We start from the raw sequence: 9,062 nt of genomic DNA on the forward strand, positions 1-9,062 counted from the left end.
TCTATAACAGTTTGTTATTCGACATTGTCTTGATTTGTCATGTCATGATCTTGTTCAAAAATAGGATCTTGAGTAAGATCAATGACACTTGTGAGAATATTAATATGTTCCTCTTTAAAGACAATATCCTTTACTATATTTTCTCTCCCAAACTCGACATCTTCAAAGAACCAGGCATTTTCTATCTCAAAAATTGATTTAGTTATGGGATCATAAAACTTGTAACCTCTGAATCTTTAAGAGTATCTAATAAAATAATAACTAACTGTTTTTGAGTCTAGTTTCTTTTCATTTGACCTGTAAGGCCTTACTTCAGTTGGACACCCCCAAACGTGTAAATGCTTTAAACTGGATTTTTTCCATGTCCAAAACTCATAAGAGATTTTGATAGTTGATTTAGTTGGAACTCTATTAAGAATATATGCTGCAGTCTTAAGTGCTTCTCCCCAGAGTGACTCTGGTAAGGTAGAATGACATATCATACTCCTTACCATGTCTTTAAGTGTTCTATTTCGTCGTTCAGTTACACCATTCATAGTGGGTGAACTCGGCATAGTATATACTGTGGGACGATACCGTATTGCTCTAGGTATTTAGCAAATAGTCCTGAACGTTGTTCACCTGAATCGTCATATCTATCATAGTACTCACCACCACGGTCAGATCTGACGCTTTTAATTCTTTTATTGAGTTGATTCTCAACTTCATCCTTAAAATTTTTGAACACGTCCAGTGACTGTGACTTTTCAGAAATGAGATATATGTAGTCATATCTTGAAAAATCGTCTATGAACGTTATAAAATATTGTTGACCATTCCAAATAGATATGAAAAATGGTCCACAAATATCTGTATGTATAAGTTCTAAGACGTCTAAGGACCTATTGGTTTCAAATCTCCTTTTATTGGTTTGTTTCCCCTTTATACAGTTAATACAATCATTAAAATTTGAAAAATTCAAGGGATCGAGAATTTCATTTGATACAAGCCTTTCCATTCTCCGTTTGGAGATATATTTCAATTTCTTGTGCCATAATGCAACTGAATTCTTATTGGTTAATTTTCTTTTTATTCCTTTGGTACTCAAATGTAGAGATTCATTAAATGAGACAATTGTATTAATTAAATATAGATTATCGTATTGTATTAAAGAATCAGAACCAACCAATTTTGAATCATGAAACAATTCAAAATTTTCATTTCCAAATGAACAAAAATAACCAAATTTGTCCAAAGCAGAAATAGAAATTAAATTCCGTCGAAAAGACGGTACAACAAATGTCTCATTAAGATCCAAATAAAATTGGATCTTTAACAATAATCTAAAAACTCCAATTGTCTAAACTTGAACTGTTTTGCCATCGCCCACGTAGATATATCTTTCATTATCATTAGATTTTCCACAATTCAGGCAACCCTGCATAGATACACTGATATGAGTTGTTGCACCATAATCTAATTACCATATGTGTCTAGATACTGGAGTTAAATTAACCTTAGAACAAATCAAATTGAGAAGCATACTTTTTTTAGCACGTCAAGCATGATAGTTGGTGCAATACTTCTTTTTATGCCTTTCAGTTCCACAGAAGAAACAACTATTCTTTCCCTAATCATCTGATTTCTTTTATTGTTTCTTTTGTAGCGCTGTACCTGCAGCTCCTTTTTCCTTCTTTTTCTTAAGTCCCTTACTTTTATTATTAGTTGTTGATATCAGATGGACACTTTCTATCTGGTCTTGTTTCAACCTTTCCTCTTTCTCTACGCAGTGTGAGATGAGTTTATTTAAAGATCAAGTCTCATTTTGACAGTTGTAACTCATCTTAAACTGGCTAAACTGTGTAGAAAGAGATATTAAAATCAAATGCACCAATAACTCTTCAGAGAGTGTTAATTTAAGTACATTTAATTTTGGAACAAGATGAGACATTTTTATAATGTACTCTCTGATATTACCTTTACCACTAAATTTCATTGAAACTAGGTGAGTCAAGAGCGTATTAATTTCAGTCTTTTCGTTCTTGACAAAACTTTTTTTAATGTTCTGAAAGAACTCTTTAACGGTTATTGTCGTTTATGACATTGTTCCTCTAAATGCTTTTGGAACGGCCTTTTTAATGATCATCAGACACAAGCGATTCGATTTCTCCCACCTCTCATTATAATTTTTTTATTAGAGATACTCTGATCTGTAAGAGGTAGGAGAGAATCATCCCTTAACTAGTACTGTTAATCGAACCGGGCAACTCGTGAGATTCGATAAGAGCTCGGCTCGGCTCGTTTACAGAGAAAAACGATCCGAGCTCGAGCTGTACTCAATGCTCGTTTAAGCTCGTTAGACTCGAAGATTAGGGGCATTTTCATCATTTTAATATATATGTGGTACTCTAACCCAAAGTCATCTCCCGTCTGTAGCCCTAATTTTTCTTTCCTCTTTTGGTCTTACTCTTTCCCATCCCACAACCGTCAGCCCATCACTCTTCAAGCCTCCATTCTCACCCTGCACCGCGCAGCTTCCATTCTCACAGCAGCCGCACATCGCATGCCCCACCCGCACCCTCCATTCTCACTGCCAGGAGCAGCCGTAGCCGCACGCACCTTCCATTCTCACCGCAGCCGCACGCCGCACCCCGCAGCAGCACCTTGCATTCTCACCGCTAGGCGCAGCCGCAGCCGCACGCCAGCACCCTTTATTTTCACCGCAGCCGCACACCGCACCTTTCATTTTCACCATAGCCGCATCCTCCATTCTTGCCACCGTCACTGACTCAATATACGGAGCAGCCACATCCTCTTTCTCGTGAATCCGTGAGCAGTGCCATACCGAGCCACCTCGGTAGAGCTAGAGGCTTCTACCATATCCCGATTCGCTGCATTCTGGTAACGATTTCTTCTCAATTTTTGCAATTTCCTGATCATAGGTTGGCATCTCCAAATTGTATTCTTTTCAAAAGATACCAACAAGTATGTTTAATTAGTTTTTCTTTTTGTGCTAAGAGATGTGTGTTTAATTGGTACCAGTTCCTCTGATTTCCTTCTACTTAATTCCTTTTTTAATCACTTTTTTTTTTCCTTTCTTGAAAATTAGCTAGCAATCTATTCTGATGATCTGGTTGAGTTTCATTCGAGTTGTTCGTTGGAGGGAGAATTGGGCTTTCTAACCAAATTTAAAGGGCTCACTGGGCACTGGGATGCTGATGCCCAAAACGCTAACACTAAACTACTTTTTGGTTACCTTCACTTTTTTTTGTCAAATTTGGTTACCTTCACTTGAGTGGTGAGGAAACGAAATAATTTATAGGTGTTGTTTTGTGTCAACGTTATTTTTCTTGGTTGGGAATAAAATCAAAATTATTTTAGTGTGAAATAACTCTATCTTTTGCTATTTAACATTATTTCACTATTTGAAACAGTAGACTAACATTTTTAATATCCTGTTTCCAAATAAAAAGCTATCTTTTATACTCTTTTTGGGTTATTTGTGGTAATATGTTAATAAAAGAATGGATGATAACTAACGTACATAAAAGTAACTACAGCTATTTGTTTATGGACTTGCATAATAGCTTTCTTTCAATATATATGAAGTACTAACGTACAATTGGACCTCTACCAAAGTATGATAATAAACTGCTTTGCTTTTCGATTTCTGATGATCTGGTTGAGTTTCATTTGAAATGGTTGCCCATAGTCAGACCACTGGAGCGCATGTGAATTGTGTACCATCTTCAGATGACACTATTCATATTTAGTTTAGTGGAAATGCCACTATACTGAGTTCTGGTTGAGTTTTTAAGAGCTTTTCTCTGTTATTTCATTAATCTAAATGTAAGCTTGAGAATTGAGATAGGAACAAGTTAAAGAAATGTTAAAATTGGCTTGAAGTGGGCATTATTTCTTGGAATCTATTTTATTACTTTTGTACCTTATTTCTTAGAAAAGTTATTCTAAATTTCTGTTTTGGCTAATCAGAATCTGTATTTGTTATTAAATGTGTTTTGATTAAGGAATGTACAGCTCTCCATTCAACTCATTTCAAGGTTCATCATCAAGTCCTGTGATGGAGCAAAATAATGAAGACGTGGAACAATTGAACTACAACGAAAAAAGAACAGATGAGATGAGTGAAGAAGAGATAGAAATGATAGAAGATGATGGCAATGAAGGAGGACAGCAATTAGATGGAGATGGAGGAGCTTTAGGTTCTGGCTTTATATATTCGAGCTTGTTGAAGTATTAGATTCTGCCTTGTATTGTCATTTGGCATGGTTTGTCGAATTGAAGATGATAAATCAGGGAATGTGTATCTTCTTTTATTAGGCTAAATATGAGTGTTGCCAGGACCTGATATGTTGTCTCTCGTAAACGAGCTCGAGCTCGAAAACTCAGCTCGAGTTTGTCGCGAGCTCAATGAGCTCGGCTCGAGTTCAAACTCGAGTTCGAGCCCAAACTTCAGTTTTCTACCTGTACATTGAGTCGATCTCGAGCGCCTTGTGAAGCTCGAATAATTAATCGAGCGAGCTCGAGTTAGCTCGATTAGAGGTTTGAGTCGAGCTCGATTGTCCTATACTCGAGCTCGACTCGGCTCGTTTAATAGCTCTACCCTTAACACAAGGTCGAGATCTATTACTCCAAGTACTATCAAGAGATTTTTTTTTTCAGAACTTGAAGTTTGTGCCATTCAACATAGGAATATTATTGATGTTGGTAGTAATATTCGTAAGATCATTTGCAATTGAACAGAAAATATTAAATAATTAAAATATACTCACATAAACCAAAACAATAATAAATTTAAGTAAAGGTAATCCCATCTCAAAATACCGACGTTCCATTAATATTTTGTCTTTGGACAAAAATATAAACTTCTAAATGATACCTTGGTACAATAATAAATACTGATAATAAAAACATGTCAAAAAATAAATTTTTCTTTGGACCAATTTATAAATCACATGTAAAATCCAAATAATTATCACGTATTTATTATCACAAGTGCAGATGTAATTTTATTAAATATTGACCTTCCTTTGGGCCGATCAATATTCATAAAATTTCAAGTACCAAATTAGTTTTATTTTAAAATAAATTAATTTTCATAATAGAGGTCACTTTGGTGGCATATTATTTCAATTAATTTATTCTAAAATATATATATTTATACCAATATTTAAATTTAAAATTATCCGAATTAAACAAAAATTTTGATCAAAGTAAACTCTAGTCAACTCTGGTAAAAAATGGTCAAACATGGTCAAACCATTCAAAATTGGAACAAGACTTATTGGACTAAAAGTCCATATCCATAATTTAATCCAAATTTATCATGCAAGCCCAAAATATTTCTTGAAGTCCATAATGTCTTATAAAACTGTATATTTAGTGGGTCTAATATATGGACTTTATAAGGTTTAAATATCTTATTAACTTTATTAGGGTTCACTTAAATTAAAAAAAAATCCTAATTTCTTAACACAAAAATATGCATGTTTATTCTCTTATACACCGAAACAAGTCAAAAGAAAAATATAAATCATGGCTGAATCAACACAAGAAAATTGTGTACCCAAGATTTAAGACATAAACCATATAAATATGTGGGTCCCAAGTATATTGTTTGTGCCTCATTATGTCAATAATTTACATGAGAAACTTTTGGCCATTTAAAGATGAGCTTTTGACCACAGTAATCATGCGCATATCCAATCCAAAATCAAAAGTACAAGGCATGTAAAGTTGAGCAACAAGCCAATCATACGATAAGAACAAACTAAGCAATCAAGAACTTGTGCCAATGGACTTCAACAACTTACGTGGCAAGGAAAATCAGCCACTCAATTTTGATATTCAAGATATAAACGTGTCAACTGGATTCAAGTGTTGACCGAATTCACGAATCATATGATGTAATTGGACCAAAGCATAAAGATAACATTATGGATGAATTCATACGACATGCAAATAGAACGGCAATTGTTTATCACATCAATTCATGCCATCAGCAACCAAGACTTCCAAAAGTAAATGGCAAAGCCGAAACATGAAATCCGAAACACTTAGCCGTACAAACGAAAAACTAAATTAATCATAGTTTTTATTTTTCAATAAAAAAAACTATGAATTACTAAAACAAAATTATTTCCTAATAATCCACCATATGAGCTCTGATACCACTTGTTAGGACGGTTATTTATATTTAACCTTTTGGTGAAAACCATCACCTATGTAACCCAAGATCTTATGGCGATTATTAAGAAATAAGTTAACGATAAAATTGTGGAAGTGTACCTGAATTCATATCCACAAACTGATATATGAATTTCCAAGGGTATTGGGGTGGCCTTCCAGGTCAACACGTATCCGTCGATTCTTGAGAGAGTCCTTTAGTAGCTCTCTAGTATCTTTCCTGATGATAGAATATCAGGGAAGAGTTATATTTTGTGGTATTAGAAAATACGACAAATAGAATGATACGTGTGACCTGGGGACCATAACCCTATTTATAGGTAACATTCCTGTTATCTTTTGGAACCCTATTTCAGCCCATCATAAAAATAGGAGCCCTTAAATCTCTACTCATTAAAGGCCCACATCCTATTAGATATATTAAATCCAAACCATATTTGATCACTTTAATTGGATTTAATCTTATTTGACAGTTTGCAACTCATAATTATTCACATATAAGTCCAACGTTGGATTAATGATTCAACATGGTTTAAATAGGTTCATTGTAGCCTAGAGTGCATGTCAAAATAAAATTTGCGATTTTAAAACAACAAAAACAAAAAATAAAAATTTGAAGCGTTTTCTTGTGCTGAAAATGGCAAAATTCATTTTGTTAACTTTGGCTTCGTTTTTCTGTGATGGTTTTACTCTCCATAACCCGTAAAATTTGTAGACATGGTTTATTCGAGTTTTCATTGGGATTGAGCAAGAAACATGGGTTTGAAAGTTGGCTTTTTTTATTCTTGTGGTTAGGCCTTAGTTTGTGATTTTGTGATGTTTGTAGGTTAATTTTGATGGTTTGAGCATGTTTAGGATGACGTGAAGACTTGATTTATGCAAAAATTCTATTTAAAAAATAGTTGGTTTCAGTTTCTTGGGAGATTCTAGCCACTTAGGCTGAAATTTTTCCAAAATCCAAAAAAGGGATGCTAGTTTTCTTTTGGGCGTGCGAGGTTGGGCTTGTAACTTTTACAGTTTGGGTTTGCTTTCTTCTAATCTAGGTTGTGTAAACACCAAATTTTTGTCAAATTTTGTGTTTTCTTGAATATTTTCTATTTGATGAGTCATTTATTTTCTTACATTTTAAGTATATTTTGTCTCATTTTTGTAGGTTTATCTTAGAAACAAAAAAAGGAAAAAAAAAAAAAAGAAACCATGATTTGAAAGAAACTAAACCCCTTTTGACATCTCTAGGCTCCATCCTGAACCTTGGATTGACAAGAAGCCAACTCCCCACTTTTTCTCCCAATAGAATATCTCGGCCGCTCCTAACACAAAAAAAAAGGACAGAACAAAAGAAAGAGATCTTCCTCACTCTCTCAGCCTCTCCCTCGATAGACGAAAGCCACAGATGAAAAAGGGGAAGCTTGGGAGCTTGCTGCTAGTGCCATTACCACCACCACTGCCAAAATAATCTCCATTATAAAACCATTGTAACTCTCTCTTTTTATTTTTTGTTTTGATTCCAACGATATAGCTCCTGGAAATTTGGCAAAGATTTAGTTGATCCTTATTTTAATGCAAATTGGTTCGGTTTTTTTCTTCTTTTCTTTGGCTTTGATGATCAATAATCTTGTGGGTTTTGTGAAATAAATTGGTTGCTGATGTTGTTGTATTTTTTTCGGAATAAGCCATGAACAAAATTAAGAAAAAAGAAACGGGCCTATGAATGCATGTCAAGTGTTTGCGAAAATGCCAAAATGAAAAATAAATCAAATTAGTGAATCTTTTGTGCTTAATTTTTGCCAGCAATGGATGACTATCAGCTAGTACAAAGCCTACAAATGCTTAGTTATCCAAAATTTTGGAGTTTTTGAGCCTTATAAGCATTAAAATAATTTTCTTCATTTTTGGTGCTGTTTTGACTTAATGCACCATTTTGGCATAATTTTTGGTGAAGGTTTAAAGGTTTTAAAAGAATAAAAAATTGGGCTATTTTTTGGCATTTTGGCCACCTTCGAGTTAGTTTTTGTAAAAACTAACTCCGAAATAGAATCTATGCAAAAAATCGAATGAAAGGATGTATTTTGGTCAAATTTGGTGATCGGAAAGGTTGTCGGCGACCGCCACCGGCAGCCACCATAGCCGCTAGCCAGAAGGGAGCTTCAGCTCCTTGGTAGAGAAGAAGGGGAGGAAGAAGAAAGAAAAAAAGAAAAGAAAGGAAAAGAAAGAAAAAAGAATGGGCTAATGTTTTTTTTTTTTTCTGGTGGGTTTGAGTTTATTTTTATGGTTGGGTTTTGCGAATGGATTTTGGTTTATTTCTTTTGGGTTTTGATTGGGTTAGGAGGTCAGAGCCCATGTATTTTTTTTGGTTGGGTTTGAGTGATAAAAAAGGGCGCCGGCCTGTGTATTTTAGCCGGGACTGTCGGTTGGGCCGGATGGCCTTGGGCCCGAAAAAATAGAGAATGGCCCGGTGGTCTGATTTGTTAAGGAATAAGAAATTTTTTTTGCATATCAGTCCCTGTACTTTCAAGTATTTTCACTATGGCTCAAAACATTTTAAATTTCTTTCAATTTGGTTCTTAAATTAATTGCATTTTGGTCCTTAAATTGTATCTTTCATTTAATTTTGACCCCTAAACTTTGGAAAATTATATTTTTGACCTCAAAAGTTTTTCAATTTTTTGTAATTCAGTCCCTGGTGAGTTTGTTTATCTTTATTACGATTGTTTCTTTTCTTTAATAGCTAATTATGTCACTTTTGAATATATTTAAATTGTAAATTTTAGATATTCTTAAATTGCTATGCATTTGACATATTAAGATTAATTATTATTATTATTATTATTATTTTTCAATTAAATTGGTACCATGATTCTTTTGTTCATTTTGAG

The 9,062-nt window shown here is 34.1% G+C and overlaps 1 long non-coding RNA gene across 1 annotated transcript; it reads left to right on the forward strand.

Moving 5' to 3' along the window:
• Positions 1–2,737: 2,737 nt before the first annotated feature.
• LOC113713427 (uncharacterized) lies at positions 2,738–4,350 on the forward strand. Its single transcript, XR_003453538.2, has 2 exons — positions 2,738–2,880; positions 4,041–4,350. It is a non-coding gene; the product is annotated as an uncharacterized lncRNA (long non-coding RNA).
• Positions 4,351–9,062: the final 4,712 nt, after the last annotated feature.

This window comes from Coffea arabica, chromosome 10c, assembly GCF_036785885.1.
Source record: "Coffea arabica cultivar ET-39 chromosome 10c, Coffea Arabica ET-39 HiFi, whole genome shotgun sequence".
NCBI lineage: Eukaryota > Viridiplantae > Streptophyta > Magnoliopsida > Gentianales > Rubiaceae > Coffea > Coffea arabica.